At 43.0% G+C, this 22,321-nt stretch overlaps 1 protein-coding gene across 1 annotated transcript in view; it reads left to right on the top strand.

The window, feature by feature from the left end:
• Positions 1 to 22,321, top strand: part of LOC145394500 ((3R)-3-hydroxyacyl-CoA dehydrogenase-like) — a 95,670-nt gene that overhangs the window by 54,470 nt on the left and 18,879 nt on the right. The window lies entirely within an intron of this gene.

The raw sequence follows: 22,321 nt of genomic DNA, 5'->3' as shown, positions 1-22,321 counted from the left end.
GGGCGATGTCGTGGGATGACTATTGGCTTGATTTATGGGGTGATAATACTTAATTAGCCGGGTGTAGATGTCTGACACCAGGGGGAAGAGTGGTTGGCAGGAAGAGGTGTCATTTTAGCCCAAGGCTTCACCGTGAGATATGTACAGATTCTTTTCTCCATAGCTCTGCTATTACATTGACTAAATAATTTCACGTTATTCAAATGGGTACAAAAATAGTTGGAGAACTGAAATGCACATTCAAATATTTTATCTAACCAAAACTAACTGATATAAGGCAAATAAAGCCAAATGACTTAGAAATTCTTATGCAAATGTTCATGTTCTTATACATTTTTAATGAATGCTGAATCAGATTATTAAAGGCAGGAAGTCCGTGTAGAGAATTCACTTGAATTCAACAACATCACTAGATTTACTGTAATCTTTAATGTAAACAAAATGTGGTACAGTACTTTTTTTTTCTTTCCAAGGTAAAGGAGCCTGATGGCACCAAGTCAGTTATGAGCAAGCCAACAAGTGTTTCCTGTACATGACCCATAATTCCTCTGCAAACCTTTTGCGTTTTATATTGAAAAAAGCAGTGATAACATTGTCAAAAAGACAGTATCTATAAACAAGAAACTACTACTATAAGAAGAACTATGTCAACTGTGTAACTGAATGTCAATTGTGTGATTGAATGGAAGGAGTCATCCAGACTGATATGGGTGAATGCAAAATTTGAACGTGAGTTGTGGGTATTTGTGAGTGCATGGGCCTGGTAGTGAAAGGGATGAAGAAGGGAGGGAGTCCTTCTGGAATGATGTTGATGAGTGTTTGGAGAGTTTTGGAGCGAATGTGAATGTGGTAATGATGGGAGATCTGAATGCTAGAGTGGGAAATGTAGCAGTTGAAGGTGTAGTTGATATGCATGGTGTGCCTGGAAGAAATGAAAATGGGGAACGAATGATAGGGATGAGCATTGAACGAGAGATGATGATTGGAAATACCTTGTTTGAGAAGGAAGATATAAGTATACATGGGTGAGACAGGAGGGTAGAAGGGTTGTTGATAGAGCATTGATGGACTATGTGGTTCTGTCCAGGATTGTAATAGGAAGACTGTTGGATGTGAGAGTTCTGAGAGGAGAGGTTGGAGTTATGTCTGACCACTACCTGGTGGAGGGAAAGTTAAGAGTAGGTAAGAGATGGGTGAGAGCTAGGAGAGTTAGGTGTGGCAGGGAGGTTTTGAAAGTGAGTGAGATGGATAAAAGAGAGAAAATGATAGAGTATCAGGAGAAACTGAAAGATGAGTGGAATGCAGTGAAAGATCAGGAAAATGGCAGTGTGGAGGAGGAATGGCAGTTGTTTAACCCGTCACGTCCCGAGGTTTTCCGCACCTCCGACATCCCCCAATCCCGAGGTATTTTCGAAAAAATTTTTTTTGGCTAAAACCTCTGCTTTGGGTGAGAAACATCGAAAATTCATAGAGAAATCGCTCACCTGAGGTTTAAAATACTCGATCTAGGTATGAGTACCTCCTTACCTGACTGGGTTTTCTAACAGGCTGGCATCGAAGAAAACGAGTTCTATGGGAGGGTAACTATTTCACACAACTCATAAACGGTATTTATTTATTTACTTGGTACGAATTTATATGTAGTATGAGAGTATATTGGTTTTCAAACAGTAATATAGGCATTATAAGCATTGTTCCACTCACTAACTAATCACCATACCTGACCTTCTTTTGCCACATTACCTGATCATTATTTCTGACTGTCTCTTCTTCTAATGCTATGTAAGCTTTGTCCTCCACATTGTCATCGATTGGGGAATCACTCTGGCCCTGAATGTATTTACTGGCCAGGTCACTGGTAACAGGTGAATTGCCGAGACAATGGCATGAGGGGGGGAGGGGGGAGGTTATGCGGTGTAAGGCATTGTCCCTGCTTGGCATCTTGTAGAGGAATAGAGGAAGGTGTCCCGTGTATACGTACTAAAAATCACGTGCGAAAATTGAAAATTGTGCAAATTAGGGACCCTGCAATTGCACGATGTACCAGTACGTCGCTGGGACTGGCAAATGCAAAATGTTGCAACGTACCCATACATCGACGGGATGGGGCGGGTTAAGCGTGCTCTGGTGGGGCATGCGGAAGAGGTGTGTGGTGTGAAACGACTGGGTGGTAGTGTAAAAAAAGGAAGTGAATGGTGGTGCAAGGAAGTAAGTATGGCTGTGGCTGAGAAGAGACATGCATATGAAGTGTGGCTGCTGAGGAAGGATGAAGTTTCATATGAGAGGTATAAGGAAAACAGGAATAGGGTGAGAAGGGCTGTGCGTGATGCTAATGTGGCAGCAGATGAGAGGTGTTGTAGGTGGTTGACTGAGAATTTTCAACAGAATAAGAAAAATGTTTTGGATGGAGGTGAAAAGGGTGCAAAAGGAAGAGTCTGGGAAGGAATAGCGAGTAAAAGCAGAGGATGGAAGCATGTTAACTGAGATGGATGCAGAAAGGAAGAGATGGGCAGAGTATTTTGAAAGAGATTTAAATGTAGAGGAGGAAAGGGAGGCTGAGATTGTGGCAGACGTAAGGGTGCAAGGGATAAATGTATTGGGAGAGTTGAATGATTCTTTGATCACGAAGGAGTAAGTGCAGCAAGCAGTAAAGGAGATGAAACCAGGGAAAGCTACAGGTATGGGTGGGTGTGCTGTGGAATGTCTGAAAGGTTGTGGAGTGACTTGATGACTGGTTAGTAAGATTGCTGAATGTATGCTTTGTGCAGGGAATGGTACCAGCTGACTAGGCAAGTGCTTCTGTGGTCCCGTTGCATAAAGGTAAGGGTGATAAGTGTGAATGTACTAACTTTAGGGGTATAAGTCTGTTGAGTGTTGTAGGTAAGGTGAATCGTAGAGTATTAATTAAGAGAGTCAGACAGGGTACAGAGGGAGTGACTGGTGATAAGCAGTGTGGCTTTAGGAGAGGGAAGGGATGCGTGGATCAGGTGTTTAGTGTGAGATAGGTGTGTGAAAAGTATTTAGGTAAGGACGTGTTTTGGGCGTTCATGGATTTAGAGAAAGCGTATGATAGAATTGATAGAGAGGCTTTGTGGACTGTTTTATGACTGTATGGACTCGATGGTAGGTTACTAAAAGGAGTGAAAAGTTTTTATGTAAATAGTAAAGTGTGTGTAAGAGTGGGAAATATTGTGAGTGATTGGTGTCCCGTGAGAGTGGGGCTGCAGCAGAAATGTGTGATGTCACCTTGGTTGTTTAATTTCTATATGGATGATGTTGTAAGGGAGGTGAATGCAAGACTGTTAGGTAGAGGTCTGAGTCTGGTGAATGTTGATGGTAGAGACTGGAATCTGAAGCAGCTGCTGTTTGCAGATGATACTGCACTGGTGGCTGATTCAGAGGAGAGATTGAGACATTTGGTAGAGGAGTTTGGAAGGGTGTGTGAAAGGAGGAAAGTGAAAGTAAATGAGAATAAGAGTGAAGTGATAAAATGTACAAGGTTGGTGGATGGTAGGAGGTTGAATATAGCTTTGAATGGTGAGTTGCTTGAGGAATTACAGTGTTTTAACCCGCCCCATCCCGACGTTTTCTTGGCAGTGGTACGTCCCTGTCCCGACATTTTGGGACCTTTTTTTTTTTTGGCTCAAACATCCGCTTTTGGTGAGAAACATCGAAAATTCATAGAGAAATCGCTCACCTGAAGTTGAAAATACTCGATTTAGGTACGAGTACTTCCTTACCTGACTGGGTTTTCTAACAGGCTGGCACCAAAGAAAACGAGTTCTATGGGAGGGTAACTATTTTATCCACTCATAAACATTATTTATTTATTTACTTGGTACGAATTTATATGTAGTACAAGAGTATATTGGTTTTCAAACAGTAATATAGGCATTATAAGCATTGTTTCACTCACTAACTCATCACCATTCATGACATTTTTTTCCCCACATTACCTGATCATCATTTCTGACTGCTTCTTCCTCTAATACTATGTAAACTTTGTCCTCCACATTGTCATCGATTGGGGAATCACTCTGGCCCTGAATGTCTTTATTGGCCAGGTCACTGGTAACAGGTGAATTGCAGAGACAATGGCGTGCAGGGGGGGGGGAGGTTATGCGATGTAAGGCATTGTCCCTGCTTGGCATCATGTAGAGGAATAGAGGAAGGTGTCCCGTGTATTCATGCCAAAAATCACTCGCGAAATCACTCGCGAAAATTGAAAATTGTGCAAATTGGGGACCTTGCAATGTTGCCGTGTTAATTCATGTCGCCGAGACATGAGTGCACATCATGTGCAGACGTTAATTCACGTCGCCGGGACGGCGCGGGTTAAGTATTTAGGGTCACAAGTTGCTGTGGATGGAAGAATAGATGCAGAAGTTTAGAATGAATAAAGTAGGAAAGGTGCTGGGAGGAATGAAAAAAAGTGTTTAGATGTCATTCGCTTAGAATGGATGTAAAGAGAAGGCTGTATGAGGGTGTTGTGGTACTGACTGCATTATATGGGGCTAAAACATGGAATATGGGTGTAGCAGAGAGAAAAAGTTTGAATGTAATGGAGGTGTCTGAGGAGTATGTGTAGAGTGATGCATATGGATTGAGTGAGAAATGATGAAGTGCGAAGTAGAACTGGAGTTGTTCAGCAGATAGGTGATCGAGTTGAGCAGAGGGTGTTGTGATGGTTTGGGCATATGGAGAGAATAGATAATGAGCGATTGGTGAAAAAGATAACTATAGTCCTTCCAAGATATCCAGATCGTTTAGGCGTTGTCCCTCACGGGAGTTCCCCTATGTGCGACGTTGCCACAGTTTCTACGGAGCCAATTATTGGATTAGAGACAAGGGTTAACCCTCACTCCCAGCTCACTCTCTCTGTCTCTGTCTCTGTCTGTCTGTCTGTCTCTGTCTGTCTGTCTGTCTGTCTGCCTGTCTGCATATAAAATCAACATTTTATGGAGATTTATTTCTAAAAAACGTCTAAACGTTTTATGAATTATTTGAATTTGAAGTAAAGCCTCCTGACTTTGTCTGTCTGTCTGTCTTTGTCTCTCTCTTAACATTAAGTTTTTCTTATTTATGTGATACTTTCCAGTTTTTGAGGGATCAATTATATGTCCTCTGTTTGCCTCCTCTTCTAAAGAACACTTATTTACGCTGTAAATAAGTTCTTTTTCTTGACTGTGGAGCAGACGAGGGCGAATAGTAGGGGTAGGAGCTTGCATCTTTGATGGCAGTCAGAGTGGAAGTGACCTGCGGATTGACACCTGACCTACCCTCACTGACTCATCTACAAGTGTGACAACATTGGAAAGCAACGTTGCCAAGTGTTGAGGTATTTATAAAAAGCCATTGTAATTATTAAAAACAATAGGCATTTTCTTACACTATATAGCTGTATCAGAGAATTATATATATATATATATATATATATATATATATATATATATATATATATATATATATATATATTTACTGTAAATAAATTTCATTTAGAAGTAGTAAATAGCTGAAATGAGACAGAGAGGTGTGTTTTGGTACAGATTTAGCAGCGTCGCGCGAAGGGGAACTCCTGTGAGGAACGACAGCCAAACGATCTGGATATTTTGGAAGGACTTTAGATCTGATGTGAGAGGTGTAAGGCTGAGAGGAAGACCACGAATAGGATGGATAGACAGTGTGAAGAGAGCCTTGGATGCGAGAAGGATGTCTGTTGAGCATGGAAGAGTGGCTGTGAGCGATAGAAATGAATAGAGAGAAATTGTGAATGAATAAATGATGACGTAGCCCTGAGGGGATATTCTCCCGCATTTTGTCTGATCAGCTGATCAGGTCAGGTGCAGGTAAGGGGATGGGTCTTTTATGATGTGGCTGGGGTAAACCAGCTCTGTTGATGGGCCCTGCGGCGGATGTCACTGATTGCACTGCACAGTTGACCTTTGCGTGGTGTGGTGCAGTGAGAATCTGTCCTTTCCCCTCTGGGGCTAAGATGTGAATGAATGTGTTTGGGTGGATGAGTAAATTGGGAGTGTGTCATTCTGTCTCGGCTACCTCCCTTTCCTTGGAGGAAGAGCCTAGGTATATAGATAGATAGATAGTACTGCTATAGGTTTTTACATTTCTTTCAATCAGTATGACATCTCATTTATTTCTGCTCTACAATCTGTTTATTTGATCACTGATGTCCCATGCCTCCCCGGCATGGACTCCCATCCTATTTAACACCCACTACAGCACCTTGCAGATAATACAGAACAACGTCCCATGCATCATTGCTGGCTGCATTAAAACCACTCCCACGGCATACTTACCCTGAAACTAAAGTTCTTCATGTTAGAAAATATTTTGATATGAGATACACACAGTTCTATGCAGCAGCCTACCGTAACACACAGTACCCATGTCATTATATAACAAGGCCACACAACACAGGCAGGCATATAAAACAGTCATGCACAGACATTACCAGACCCTCTTGAAGAACATCCCACCTTCATACATTACAACATGAGCAATGAAGACAGCTACATAATTAATTCCTGCGCAGGACGATACAACACCTCAGTAAGAACATGTGTTACAAGCCCCTTCTCTCAGAATTCATCAAAATCTGAGGTATCCTAAATTAGATCTAGTCGAGTGCAACTAGTTAGAGTTAGATTAGAACATAACCTAATCCTCTTCAATTACCAGCTTCGTTTCAGGGTGGGTGGAAATAATGACTACACATGCCCTGCTTCTAGAATGGACCCACACAATATAACACAAGTAATGGAACATCGAACATCACATACCACACTAAGATGCAGACACAGCATCAACGGGGTAGGGAATCTGTGTGACGAACCCAAAGGGGCAGTTGCCTACCTGTGGATGACGAGGCTACTTGGCCAGGCAGACTGGGGTTAAGCAGCAACAACAAAAACAACAAAAGATGAAATCTTATGCACTAAGTACTCCCGATGAAGATTATGTTATGAGATTTTGTTTAATAAAAGCAAAATGGAGTTAGGGGTAAAGTAGCAAGGTCTGTGTCCTGGTAAGGCTTACTCCTGACTTACTGAAGACACTGTGGCCAGGGGGTAGATTAACAATCACATGGGATGACCTTCTATATTCAGTGGTCAGAGGGTTAATAAGAATGAGCACTTAGAGAGTGTAACACCGGCACCTTACGAATTGTCTCAGAAAGACATATTTGATTTGGTCCAGTGACGTAAACTCTTGACTTATTGATCTTAAAGTCGAATTTCTTCATTATTGCCTGACTTTGCCCTTTCACTATCTTTGGTCCAAATTGAATCGAAATTGTTTCAGTTGTTCTTTTCTGTGACAAAGACTTTTTACATTTTTCTCCTTCATCCATGGTTTACCCATCAATTTTTCCACTAACTTTGGTCAAAACTGTAATCTGAACTGTTTGAGTCACTGGGTGGAACATTTGACCTTGCCCTCTGGTCTTAACTGTTGACTGAATGTTCTTAGAACTGAACACTTTTGTCCTTGGCTTGCATTCATCTCTTCCACCAAATCTGATCTAAATCAGATTAAATCCGTTTATGTTGACCTTGCGATCTGACCTTGACAATTGGTCTTTGTGGTCTTTGCATTTGGCTGAGTGTTCTCAAAATCCAGTTCTTTCATCCTTGCCTTCTCTGAACCCTTGTTGAAAGTTTGATGTAACTTAGGCAAGAACATCTTAAGTAGGTCTTACAATGAGAATAATTATCTTCGTTCTATTGTTATTTAAAAAAAATGGATCAACCTATTGGCTGATGCTCATTCATTCCTCCAAGCAAGGCCTAAATCAAAAGATTTTTTTTTTCCTCACACAGATACACAAGGGCAGAACCATGACAGTCCTCAGTGAATTTGAGCTTTGAATGATTATTCTAAAAACTAATCCTTCCATCCTTGCCTTACTCTCAACCCTTCCACCAAGTCTGTTCTAAATAAAACAAAATCTATTGAGGTTAGCCTTGTCATGTGTCCTTGACCGTTGACACTTTGGTCTAAAGGAATTGGTCAACCACCTGATTCATCATCGGCCCTTCCAAAGAGATGTTTAAAATTAAATCTAATCCTTGTTACTGTAATTTCTTTACACAGACAAACGCAGAGACAGATGCACACCCACAAATACACACGTGTCACGAAAAGCATTGCATCTGCTGAACAATCACTCGTGACGGTGTAAAAATCTCTAATGCCATGATCTTATAGAATATATATTTAGCATCCAATCCTTCTCTGTTTCACAGGGATCATAGGGGTTCGGCTGTAGAGTGTTCTCTCTCATCATGTAAGGCAAGGGTGGCCAGCATCACTGGTCTCTTTGGGCCATAAAGTAAGCAGTGAACCCCTACCACCAATCAGATGGTAATCCTTATGAGCACTATCGTACTGGTGAGCCTTAACTTACTAGACCACCACGCGTCCATTTCGTTATATGGTTACCACGCAATTTTTTTTTTGAATGCAAGAAAGAAGGAACTAAAGGCCAGGAGCCCACAAACCGTTCCTTCCAAGAAAAAACAAAATACAAAAGAGAGCCAAATTCGAAGTCCGTTCATTTCGACAAGCCTGGACACACTGCGTATGAAAGCTGGAGATCATAGGAAGTAGGAAATATGAACAGAGGGAGACAGTTCCAGAAATGAACTGTTGCATAAATGAAGAACTGGGAGTAACTGTTAACTCTTGCATTAGAGAGTTGGACAGTAAAAGGATGAGAGTTTGTGGCTAGACGGGTGCTACACACCAATCGTAGAGGTGGAGGGATGCAAGCAGACAGTTCAGAGAAGCAATGATCATTGAAGTAACGATAGAAAACAGATAAAGATGCAACAGTGCAGTGATGAGACAGAGGTTGAAGGGAACCAATAAAGGAGGAGAGTTCATCAGACGAAAAGCCTTTGACTTCACCCTATTGAGAAGAGCTGTACTGTATGTGGGGAGCCTTCCCACACATGAGAGTTGTTCTCTACACAGGGGTGAATAAAACCTGTGTTTAAAGTCAACAACTGTACCGGGATAAAGAAAGTATGGAGTCAGCTTAGCACACCTAATCTCTTGGGGGGACACAATCTGGCCGCACTATGGGGTGGTACTACTACTCTGCGGCCAGGTTGTGTTAGGAAGAATACTGCCACCGTATTCCCTGCGTGTCGTAAAAGGCGACTAAAAGGGGTGGGGTGAGGGGACTAGGGACCCCCTCCTCTGTTTTTTAGGTCCTAAAAAGAGACAGGCCAGAGAAAGGAATGGGGGATGGAGTTATCCCCGTACCCTGAAGATTGGGTCTATGAATCTGCGTGGATGTAGTACGATTGAGGCTAAAAGGCAGGAGATTGGGAGAATGTTTGTGAGAAGAAAGTTGGATGTGTTAGCTTTGAGTGAAACGAAGATGAAAGGGAAGGGTGAGTCTATGTTTGGAAGTGTGAATGGAAGATTGTCAGGTGTTGATAGAGGAAGAGCAAGAGAAGGTGTGGCCTTGTTAGTGAGTCCGGAAGTACAGCAGTGTGTGATTGAATGGAAGGAGGTGTCATCGAGACTGACGTGGGTGAAAGCGAAATTTGAACGTGAGTTGCGGGTGTTTGTGAGTGCATATGGGCCTGGCAGTGAAAGGGATCAAGAAGAGAGAGAGTCTTTCTGGAATGATGTTGATGAGTGTCTGCAGAGTTTTGGAGCGAATGTGAATGTGGTAATGATGGGAGATCTGAATGCAAGAGTGGGAAATGTAGCAGTTGAAGGCGTAGTTGGTATGCATGGTGTGCCTGGAAATAATGAAAATGGGGAGCGAATGATAGCGATGTGTGTTGAGCGAGAGATGGTGATTGGAAATACGCTGTTTGAGAAGAAAGATATTTGTAAGTATACATGGGTGAGACAGGAGGGTGGAAGGGTTATTGATAGAGCTTTGATGGACTATGTGGTTGTGTCTAGGAATGTAATAGGAATATTGTTGGATGTGAGAGTTCTGAGAGGGGAGGGTGGAGGTATGTCTGACCACTACCTGGTGGAGGGAAAGTTAAGAGTAGGTAAGAGATAGGTGAGAGTTAGGAGGGTTAGGTGTGGCAGGGAGGTTTTGAAAGTGAGTGAGTTGGATAAAAGAGAGAAAAAGATAGAGTATCAGGAGAAATTGAAAGATGAGTGGAACGCAGTGAAAGATCGGGAAAATGGCAGTGTGGAGGAGGAATGGCAGTTATTTAAGAGTGCTGTGGTGGGGCATGCAGAAGAGGTGTGTGGTGTGAGACGTGTGGGTGGTGGTGTAAGAAGGGGAAGTGAATGGTGGTGAGAGGAAGTAAGTATGGCTGTGGCTGAGAAGAGACGTGCATATGAAGTGTGGCTGCAGAGGAAGGATGAGATGTCATATGAGAGGTATAAGGAAAAGAGGAATAGGGCGAGAAGGGCTGTGCGTGATGCTAAAGTGGCAGCAGACGAAAGGTGGGGTAGGCGGCTGACAGAGAATTATCAACAGAATAAGAAAATGTTTTGGAAGGAGGTGAAAAGGGTGCGAAAGGGAGAGTCTGGGAAGGAAGAACGAGTAAAAGCAGAGGATGGAAGGATGTTAATTGAGATGGATGCAGTAAGGAAGAGATGGGCAGAGTATTTTGAATGATTGTTAAATGTAGAGGAGGAAAGGGTGGCTGAGATTGTGGCGGATGGAAGGGTGCAAGGAATAAATGTGTTGGGATGGGTGTGCTGTGGAGTGCCTGAAGGGCGGTGGAGTGACTATTGTTGACTGGTTAGTAAGATTATTGAATGTGTGCTTTGTGAAAGGTATGGTGCCAGTTGACTGGGCAAGTGCTTGTGTGGTCCCGTTGTATAAAGGCAAGGGTGATAAGTATGAATGTACTAGCTTTAGGGGTATAAGTCTGTTGAGTGTTGTACGTAAGGTGTATGGTAGAGTGTTAATTATGAGAGTTAGAGAGGGTACAGAGGGAGTGATTGGTGATGAGCAGTGTGGGTTTAGGAGAGGGAGGGGATGCGTGGATCAGGTGTTTGTGGTGAGACAAGTGTGTGAAAAATATATAGCGAAAGGGAAGGATGTGTTTTGGGCATTTATGGATTTAGAGAAAGCGTATGATAGAATTGATAGGGAGGCTTTGTGGACTGTTTTAAGATTGTATGGACTTGATGGTAGGTTACTAAAAGGGGTGAAAAGTTTTTATGTAAATAGTAGAGCGTGTGTAAGAGTGGGAAATGCTGTGAGTGATTGGTTTCCTGTGAGAGTGGGGCTGCAACAGGGATGTGTGATGTCGCCTTGGTTGTTTAATATTTACATGGATGGTTTTGTAAGGGAGGTGAATGCAAGAGTTTTAGGTGGAGGTCTGAGTCTGGTGAATGTTGATGGTGGACAGTGGAATCTGAAGCAGCTGCTGTTTGCAAATGACACTGCACTGGTGGCTGATTCAAAGGAGAGATTGAGACAGTTGGTAGAGGAGTTTGGAAGGCTGTGTGAAAGGAGGAAATTGAAAGTAAATGAGAATAAGAGTAAAGTGATGAAGTGTACGAGGTTGGTAGATGGTAGGGGGATGAATATAGTTTTGAATGGCGAGTTGCTTGAGGAGGTAGAGTGTTTTAAATATCTAGGGTCACATGTTGTTGTGGATGGAAGAATAGATGCAGAAGTGAAGTTTAGAATAAATGAAGTAGGAAAGGTGCTGGGAGGAATGAAAAAAGTGTTTAGATGTCGTTCGCTTAGAATGGATGTAAAGAGAAGGCTGTATGAGGGTGTTGTGGTACCGACTGCATTATATGGGGCTGAAACATGGAATATGGGTGTAGCAGAGAGGAAATGTTTGAATGTAATGGAGATGAGGTGTCTGAGGAGTATGTGTGGAGTGACGTGTATGGATCGAGTGCGGAATGATGAAGTGCGAAGGAGAACTGGAGTTGTTCGGGAGATGGCTGGTAGAGTTGAGCAGAGGGTGTTGCGATGGTCTGGGCATATGGAGAGAATGGATAATGAACGATTGGTGAAAAAGATAACTAGATCTGATGTGAGAGGTGTAAGGCTGAGAGGAAGACTACGAATACGATGGATGGACAGTGTGAAGAGAGTGCTGGATGAGAGAGGGATGTCTGTTGAGCGAGGAAGAGTGGCTGTGCGTGACAGAAATAAATGGAGAGAAATTGTGAATGAATAAGTGATGATGCAGCCCTGAGGGGATATTCTCCCGCATTTGGTCTGATCAGCTATTTCAGGTCAGGTGCGGGTAAGGGGATGAGTCTGTTATGATGTGGCAAGGGTAAACCAGCTCTGCTGTCGGGCCCTGCAGCGGATGTCACTGATTGCATTGCGCAGTTGACCCTTGTGCAGTGTGGTGTGGTGAGGATCTGTCCGTTCTCCCCTTTGGGGCTAAGACGCGAATGAATGTGTTTGAATGGATGTGTAAATGGGGAGTGTGTCGTCCTGTCTCGGCTACCTCCCTTTCCTTGGGGGAAGCAGCCTAGGTATATAGATAGAAGTCCAGAGTGAATGAAGCTCCAAGTATGTTCAAGGATGATGCAGGATTGAGCTGGATATTATTAAACATTAGCGGGTACTTCTGTGGAAGATTGTGTCAAGTTGATAGGTGTAAAAACCGAGTCTTTGATGCATTATGAAAATAAGATTATTTTTACCCCGGTAGGAGATACAGGCCAAGTCAGACATTAGGTGTGCCATATCCTCATCCCTTGTTTGTTGAAGTAACTGCTGAGATGGACACTGCTGGAACTGAATGGAAAGGTGAAGGGTGGAATCATCAGCGTACAAGTGGATAGGGTTAGATGTACAGCTTAGAAGGTCATTGATCAATAAAAGGAAGAGAGTTGGTGATAGGACAGAGCCCTGAGGAACACCACTGTTGATAGATCTAGGAGAAGAATGATGGCCGTCTACAACAGCAGCTATAGAACGACCAGAAAGGAAGCTATAGATGAAGGCACAGATAGAAGATAGAAACCGTAAGAGGGTAGTTTGGAAATTAAAGATTTATAACAGACTCGATCGAAAGCCTTTGAGATGTCATGTGCAATGGAAAAGCTTTCGCCAAAGTCCCGAAAGGAGGATGACCAGGAGTCTGAAACGTAAGATGAGAAGATCGCCAGTGGAGCGTCCCTGACGGAACCCATACTGACGATCACAAGGAAGATTGTGATAGGAAAGATGCTTTAAAATATTTCTGTTAAGAATGGACTCGAAAACTTTTGAGACACAGGATAATAAAGCAATTGGACGATAGTTAGAGGTTGGAAATGGTCACCCATCTTTGGGACTGGTTGAATGAGAGCAAACTTCCAGCAAGAAGGAAAGGTACAAGTTGAAAGACAGAGACGAAAGAGTTTACCTAGGCAGGGTGAAAGCACAGAAGCACAGTTCTTGAAGACAACAGGAGGGACTCCAGCAGGCCCATATACCTTGTTAGTATTAGGCCAGTGATGGCAGAAAATATATCAGCTGAAGAAATTTTAATGTCAGCCATGAGGAAGTCAGAGGGGGAAAGTGATGGAGGAACAGCACTGAAATCATCTAAGGTGGAACTGGAGGAGAAAGTCTGAGCAAAGGGATCTGCTTTATCAGTAGAAGAAATAGCTACAGAGCCATCAGAGTGGAAAAGAGAAGGGAAGAATCATGAGGTAAAGTTGTTAGATTTTTGGCAAGGTGCCAGAAGGAGCAAGGAGAATTTGAGTTGGAGAGTTGAGAGCATTTAGTAAGGAAATTATTTTTAGCAGAGCGAAGAACAGACTTAGCACGATTCCAGACAGAAACATAAACAAGATGTGATTCTGGGATGGGTTGGCTCTGGTACCTTTTATAGGCCCTCTCCTTGCTGCGGACAGCATTAGAACAAGCGTGATTTTGCCAAGGCTTTCTTGCATTAGTCAGTGGATATGAGAAGGGATTGTATGCTTCCATGTGAGAATTACCTCCATAATGTGAAAGGCACACTCAGATGGCTCCCAGCCATGGAAGCAATAATCACTCCAGGGAAAATCAAGGAAACTCCCTGAAGGCCTCCTAATCCGCAGCTCTGAAGTGCCACAGGCAACGTTTCTTTGGAGGGTCCACAGGCTATACCGGAGTGACAGGACAGGTCAAGGTAATAAGGTTTTGATCAGAGGAGCCCAATGGAGAGGAAAGATTAACAGTGTAAGCAGAAGGATTTGTTGTAAGGAAGAGGTCAAGTATGTTGGAACTCTCTCTAAGGTGGTCAGGGATATGAGTAAGGTGCTGTGCAAGCTGCTCTAGGTCATTAAGGATAGAAAAATGTTTAGGCTTGTTCACCAGGTGGATCAGTGAAAGGAGAGGACAGCCAAAGGTGGTGGTGAACATTGAAATCTCCTAGAATGGAGATTTCAGAGATAGGTTATATGAATAGAATTTTTCATAGTAGAATTAGGGGATAAGGAAACAGTGCAGATATATTTAGTCCGAGAATGACAAAAAAGCCAAAGCCAGAGTGTTGACTTCAGATGAATCAAGTTCAGGAACATGAGAGCACGATAAGTCGTTGCATACATATACACAACAGCCACCTTTGGCTTTGAAATGAGTATAGAGAAAGTAGGAGGAAACAGACAAGGTATTAAGTTTCCTGACCCTTATACATTAATCACGTATTTACGGTATTCAGAGCGCCATATCAAAATTCTGGTGCTGTTGCTTAATACTCTGATGTTGAGACGCTGGTTCCCTAGCATGGTTTCTCATAACCAGATATTTCTTTCCTACCCATCACCTTTTCCATAACCTCAGGCCTATCCTTTGGCAGAAAATGACACAACGTCTTCATTCAGTCAATCGCAGGTGCTGTCAGAAACGACTCTTTGGGATCAGCAGTTATTTAGGAAATGATGATAGCGCTACCATTAAGCAGTGGCTTGGGCTTCCGTAGCTGAGTTAAGACACATTTGCCTGCAGTAGACGTGTCTCTCCTCAGATATTTTATAAAGAAATACGTTAATAATAAACATATTGCAACCAAATAACTTGTATATCTATCTACCTATATCTATCTATCTATCTATATATATATATATATATATATACCTAGGCTGCTTCCCCCAAGGAAAGGGAGGTAGCCGAGACAGGACAACATCATCCATTCAAACACATTCATTCGCATCTTAGCCCCAAAGGGGAGAACGGACAGATCCTCACCGCACCACACCGCACAAGGGTCAACTGAGCAATGCAATCAGTGACATCTGCAGCAGGGCCCGACAGCAGAGCTGGTTTACCCCTGCCACGTCATAACAGACTCATCCCCTTACCCGCACCTGACCTGAAATAGCTGATCAGACCAAATGCGGGAGAATATCCCCTCAGGGCTGCGTCATCACTTATTCATTCACAATTTCTCTCCATTTATTTCTGTCATGAACAGCCACTCTTCCTTGCTCAACAGACATCCCTCTCGCATCCAGCGCTCTCTTCACACTGTCCATCCATCCTATTCGTGGTCTTCCTCTCAGCCTTACACATCTCACATCAGATCTAGTTATCTTTTTCACCAATCGCTCATTATCCATTCTCTCCATATGCCCAAACCATCGCAACACCCTCTGCTCAACTCTACCAGCCATCTCCCGAACAACTCCAATTCTCTTTTGCACTTCATCATTCCGCACTCGATCCATACGCGTCACTCCACACATACTCCTCAGACACCTCATCTCCATTACATTCAAACTTTTCCTCTCTGTTACACCCATAATCCATGTTTCAGCCCCATATAATGCAGTCGGTACCACAAGACCCTCATACAGCCTTCTCTTTACATCCATTCTAAGCGAACGACATCTAAACACTTTTTTCATTCCTCCCAGCACCTTTCCCACTTCATTTATTCTAAACTTCACTTCTGCATCTATTCTTCCATCCACAACAACATGTGACCCTTGATATTTAAAACACTCTACCTCCTCAAGCAACTCGTCATTCAAAACTATATTCATCCCCCTACCATCTACAATCCTCGTACACTTCATCACTTTACTCTCATTCTCATTTACTTTCAATTTCCTCCTTTCACACACCCTTCCAAACTCCTCTACCAACTGTCTCAATCTCTCCTTTGAATCAGCCACCAGTGCAGTATCATCTGCAAACAGCAGCTGCTTCAGATTCCACTCTCCACCATCAACATTCACCAGACTCAGACCTCCACCTAAAACTCTTGCATTCACCTCCCTTACAACACCATCCATGTAAATATTAAACAACCAAGGCGACATCACACATCCCTGTCGCAGCCCCACTCTCACAGGAAACCAATCACTCACAGCATTTCCCACTCTTACACACGCTCTACTATTTACATAAAAACTTTTCACCCCTTTTAGTAACCTACCATCAAGTCCATACAATCTTAAAACAGTTCACAAAGCCTCCCTATCAATTCTATCATACGCTTTCTCTAAATCCATAAATGCCCAAAACACATCCTTGCCTTTCGCTAAATACTTTTCACACACTTGTCTCACCGCAAACACCTGATCCACGGATCCCCTCCCTCTCCTAAACCCACACTGCTCATCACCAATCACTCCCTCCGTACCCTCTCTAACTCTCATAATTAACACTCTATCATACACCTTACGTACAACACTCAACAGACTTATACCCCTAAAGGTAGTACATTCATACTTATCACCCTTGCCTTTATACAACAGGGCCACACAAGCACTTGCCCAGTCAACTGGCACCATACCTTTCACAAAGCACACATTCAACAATCTTACTAACCAGTCAACAATAGTCACTCCACCACCCTTCAGGCATTCCACAGCACACCCATCCATACCTGCAGCTTTCCCTGTTTTCATCTCCTTTACTGCTTTCTCCACTTCCTCCTTCGTGATCAAAGAATCATTCAACTCTCCCAACACATTTATTCCTTGCACCCTTCCATCCGCCACAATCTCAGCCACCCTTTCCTCCTCTACATTTAACAATTTTTCAAAATACTCTGCCCATCTCTTCCTTACTGCATCCACCTGAATTAACATCATTCCATCCTCTGCTTTTACTCGTTCTTCCTTCCCAGACTCTCCCTTTCGCACCCTTTTCACCTCCTTCCAAAACATTTTCTTATTCTGTTGAAAATTCTCTATCAGCCGCCTACCCCACCTCTCATCTGCTGCCACTTTAGCATCATGCACAGCCCTTCTCGCCCTATTCCTCTTTTCCTTATACCTCTCATATGACATCTCATCCTTCCTCTGCAGCCACACTTCATATGCACGTCTCTTCTCAGCCACAGCCATACTTACTTCCTCGCACCACCATTCACTTCCTTTTCTTACACCACCACCCACACGTCTCACACCACACACCTCTTCTGCATGCCCCACCACGGCACTCTTAAATAACTGCCATTCCTCCTCCACACTGCCATTTTCCCGATCTTTCACTGCGTTCCACTCATCTTTCAATTTCTCCTGATACTCTATCTTTTTTTTTTTTTTTTTTCCAACTCACTCACTTTCAAAACCTCCCTGCCACACCTAACCCTCCTAGCTCTCACCCATCTCTTACCTACTCTTAACTTTTCCTCCACCAGGTAGTGGTCAGACATACCTCCACCCTCCCCTCTCAGAACTCTTACATCCAACAATCTTCCTATAACATTCCTAGACACAACCACATAGTCCATCAAAGCTCTATCAACAACTCTTCCACCCTCCTGTCTCACCCATGTATACTTATAAATATCTTTCTTCTCAAACAGCGTATTTCCAATCACCATCTCTCGCTCAACACACATCGCTATCATTCGCTCCCCATTTTCATTTCTTCCAGGCACACCATGCATACCAACTACACCTTCAACTGCTACATTTCCCACTCTAGCATTCAGATCTCCCATCATTACCACATTCACATTCGCTGCAAAACTCTGCAGACACTCATCAACATCATTCCAGAAAGACTCCCTCTCTTCTTCATCCCTTTCACTACCAGGCCCATATGCACTCACAAGCACCCACAACTCACGTTCAAATTTCGCTTTCACCCACATCAGTCTCGATGACACCTCCTTCCATTCAATCACACACTACTGTACTTCCGGACTCACTAACAAGGCCACACCTTCTCTTGCCCTTCCTCTATCAACACCTGACAATCTTCCATTCACACTTCCAAACATAGACTCACCCTTCCCTTTCATCTTCGTTTCACTCAAAGCTAACACATCCAACTTTCTTCTCACAAACATTCTTCCAATCTCCTCCCTTTTAGCCTCAATTGTACTACATCCACGCACATTCATAGACCCAATCTTCAGGGTACGGGGATAACTCTATCCCCCATCCCTTTCTCTGGCCTGTCTCTTTTTAGGAACTAAAAAACAGAGGAGGGGGTCCCTAGTCCCCTCACCCCGCCTCTTTTAGTCGCCTTTTACGACACGCAGGGAATACGGTGGCAGTATTCTTCCTAACACAACCTGGCTGCAGAGTAGTAGTACCACCCCATAGTGCGGCCAGATTGTGTCCCCCCCGCCACAGGGGGGGACACAATCTATTTCTATTGTACCAATAGAAATTAATAGTACGGTAAGAGGTATTCATCAAGGACTTCCAGAGGATGTAGTGGATCTCCGTATCTCATTTCTTGCCTTCTGCACAGTTGACCATAGAAATAAACTGTCACTAACTCAATTTTCTGCACTGAAACATGACTTGGGGTATATTTTTACTTCTAACTCCACTAGAATTGTTGATAATCTGGCGTTATTATTTATTTCATCATTCTTTGGCAATTTTTTTTAGTAATATTTAACAGTTTCTCTCCAAATAGTAGTTGTGGGTTGTGCCAGACACACTTCTTTAAATTCTAACTGCTTCATATAGATAATGAAACAGTCAAAGCAATCTAAATAACCTAACTATTCTCGAATGACGCAAGTATATGAACTGTGCATGAAATATTTCTAGGTATCTTTCTTCCCATAATTACGACAATACCCCTATGTCAGAATACAGAGGTGGCTATGATATATTGACTGGTATTAACAGTTTATCACACAGCAATGTGCGCTGAGATATTAACCCGTCACGTCCCGAGGTTTTCCGCACCTCCGACATCCCCCAGTCCCGAGGTATTTTCGATTTTTTTTTTTTTGGCTAAAACCTTCGCTTTTGGTGAGAAACATCGAAAATTCATAGAGAAATTGCTCACCTGAGGTTTAAAGTGCCCAATCCAGGTAGGAGTTCCTCCTTACCTGAGTGGGTTTTCTAACATGCTGGCACCAAAGAAAACGAGTTCTATGGGAGGGTAACTATTTTATCCACTCATAAACGGTATTTATTTATTTACTTGGTACGAATGTATATGTAGTATGACAGTATATTGGTTTTCAAGCAGTAATAAAGGCATTATATGCATTGTTTCACTCACTAACTAATCACCATACCTGACCTATTTTTGCCACACTACCTGATCATTATTTCTGGCTGTTTCTTCTTCTAATGCTATGTAAACATTGTCCTCTACATTGTCATCGATTGGGGAATCACTCTGGCCCTGAATAACTTTACTAGCCAGGTCACTGGTAACAGGTCCTTTGCCAAGACAATGGCATGAGGGGGGGAGGGGGGAGGTTATGCAGTGTAAGGCATTGTCCCTGCTTGGTATCTTGTACAGGAATAGAGGAAGGTGTCCTGTGTATACATACGAAAAATCACGTGCGAAAATTGAAAATTGTGCAAATTAGGTACCTTGCAATTGCACGACGTACTGGTACGTCGCCGGGACTGGCAAATGCAAATCGTGGTGACGTACCCATACGTCGTCGGGACGGGGCGGGTTAATATGCTCGTCGTGGGAAAGCAGCCTTCAACCCTCTCACTTCTTTGCATTTTTGCACATACTGATTCATAAGAGTACCGCTGCACAAGAACTGCAACTGATATTTCTTCCTTGCTTGAAGTAACTGTGGTGAAGATATATAGTTATGTTTTACACAAGCAAAACGGGACCAGCCTCTGCACTTCTTTTTTAGTTGTAACATGTCTACCGGATACCTAAGCTTCTTGATACATAATTGAAAACTTTATGAAGCTATGCTATATGGTAGGCATGTAACTAAAATTAAAAAGAAAGGCTGTCTATACAATCAAAACGAAAAGAGATAATGCCACTGATCAGTTAAACGATGACAACACAAGTCAAGTATCTGTCCTCAACTCAGCCAAAGGTTTGACTATCAACAAGCACTTACTGAAGGCGGGCCTTATGATTGCTGCATTCTCGGAATGTAAAATAGGAGATATAGTCAAAACAGAAGTGAAAGGAAGTGAAAATGAGAACAGTGTAGTATGCAGTATACCCTGCAGTGTATGATCAAACACGTACGAGTATATAGGGGAAACAGGACGTGAAATAGATACGAGGATAGTAAAACACAAAGTAAATGTGCGGTGTCGCAGAATTTATATTTCCCAAAGGTTGCACATACATCAGCACAATCATTTACCCAAGCGGGAAGATGTTACTGTTGTTGAGAAAGATCTGCAAAAACAAGTGAGAAAAATGTTGGAAGCATTTCACGTGTGTGTAAAAATTAAACTAATCATAGGGATGGATTTTTCAGCGCATGTAGGTATACAGCACGAATAACATTAATCACGCAATCAGGGATGGGGTAGGATAACGGAATTTTCCTTTAGGTTACCAATTAGGTTGCAACACTAGAAGGGGGAGGGAATTTCCAAGGGTAGAAATGTCTCGGCTCTGTCACGTCTTGTTTAGAAGGACTTTGATGCATGGTTGTGGTGGGTACGAACATGTTTGTTTTGCTCTCCTCCAGCTGTAGGTCTGCTCCATCAGCATTCGCTTTTATGTTCTCCTTTACGATGGTGTCAAGTTAGGTTAGCTAGTACTTATTTTCCTCCCTTCCCTGTTTACCGATACAATACTTGTTTGTATCTGTTGCTTGAGATTGCCTTTGCTTAATCACTTCTGGAGTGATGCCTTCACCCATCTGTCTTAGTTGCCTTATTCTGGGGATCTTTTCCCTTACTCGTTTTTTCTCTTCTATCCACATCACCCACGAAAGAGGGGTGGTTACTATGGCTGACTCTCATACTTCCTCTTACCCCTTCAGGGGGGGGAGGTGATAATGACGGACCCCTGACTGTGTCACAAACTGACTGCCCCCAGAATGATCAACTCATACCCCCATTTGACAGTTCTGTAAGTAAAGCATCTTTGTTGTGCTGCGTGCCTTCGTTCCACTCAACTGACTAATCTTAACCCTTTCATTATTAAGATGGCAAGTCACAGCTGAGCTGGTGATGTGGAGCAAGTAAAATAACTTACTATTGGAGATCCGATTGGGGCTTTTACTTCCTTTCACGTAAAGGACTTGTTGAAGCCGCATAAGTTTCACTCGTATGATGTCCAGCCAAGGATCACAGTTTCCATGAAGTCCTGCAAGAGTGTTATCACATTTAGGGACCTCATGGTTATGGAAGAGAACAACATCATACGTTAAGTTGCTCAGCAGGATGTCATTGATATCAGATTTATAACTCTAGTCTTGGACAGGAGAAGGACTAAAACTGCCTCCATTATCTTGACCTTTGTCGACGGCTCTTTCCCTGTGCATGTCAAAGTTGATAAGAAATTGTTTATGTAAGGCCATATATCTCTAGGCCTCTTCATTGTTCAACATGACAACTGCATGGACATAATGACAAGTATTGTCGGGCTTCTTAATCAGTGTGTGAGAGGTGTGCAGCTAAGGGTCATAATGCTGAACACTGCACATCCGAGACTAAAAGATGCTTTTATTACAAGGGTCCTCACTCTACTTCCTCGAGGGACTGTCCCAGTTGGAAGGAGGAGAGGAAAGTCTGCGCAGTGAAGTAAACGGAGGGCACTTCCTATTACGGTGCTGGAAGGAGGTAAGGGAAGTGCATGCTACTCCCAAACCTAATGTCTTCTCTGCATCGGTGGTTGTGAACCGTCCCATGATGTGCACAGAGGCGACACAAATTGATCCTGTCCCGAGCACTGTTGTTACTCGTTCTCTCTCTTGGTCTCCTCCTGCTCGTTCCAACTTTCTTACTGATATCTCTGTTGCACCTTCTTCTGAGGCTGCTGCTGCAGCTTCTCACTCAGTATGGTCTAAACCGAAGTTTGACAAGTTGAATAAGTTTAATCTGACCACTCTAACCATGCAGTCACGTCCTCATGTACTTTCTGCCCTGTTCCACCTATGGAAAAAATGGCTATCTCTTCCTTGGGGAAGTCTGTGGACCTTGTTATTGAGGATAATATGGAGGTTTCTTTCAGCAAGTACCGGGATAGGTCCCCCTGTAT

Source organism: Coenobita brevimanus, chromosome 27, assembly GCF_032717465.1.
Source record: "Coenobita brevimanus isolate Jiangsu-jjx chromosome 27, ASM3271746v2, whole genome shotgun sequence".
Taxonomy (NCBI): domain Eukaryota; kingdom Metazoa; phylum Arthropoda; class Malacostraca; order Decapoda; family Coenobitidae; genus Coenobita; species Coenobita brevimanus.
The sequence above is the reverse complement of the archived record's forward strand: the minus strand, read 5'-3'. Positions and strand labels throughout refer to the sequence as shown.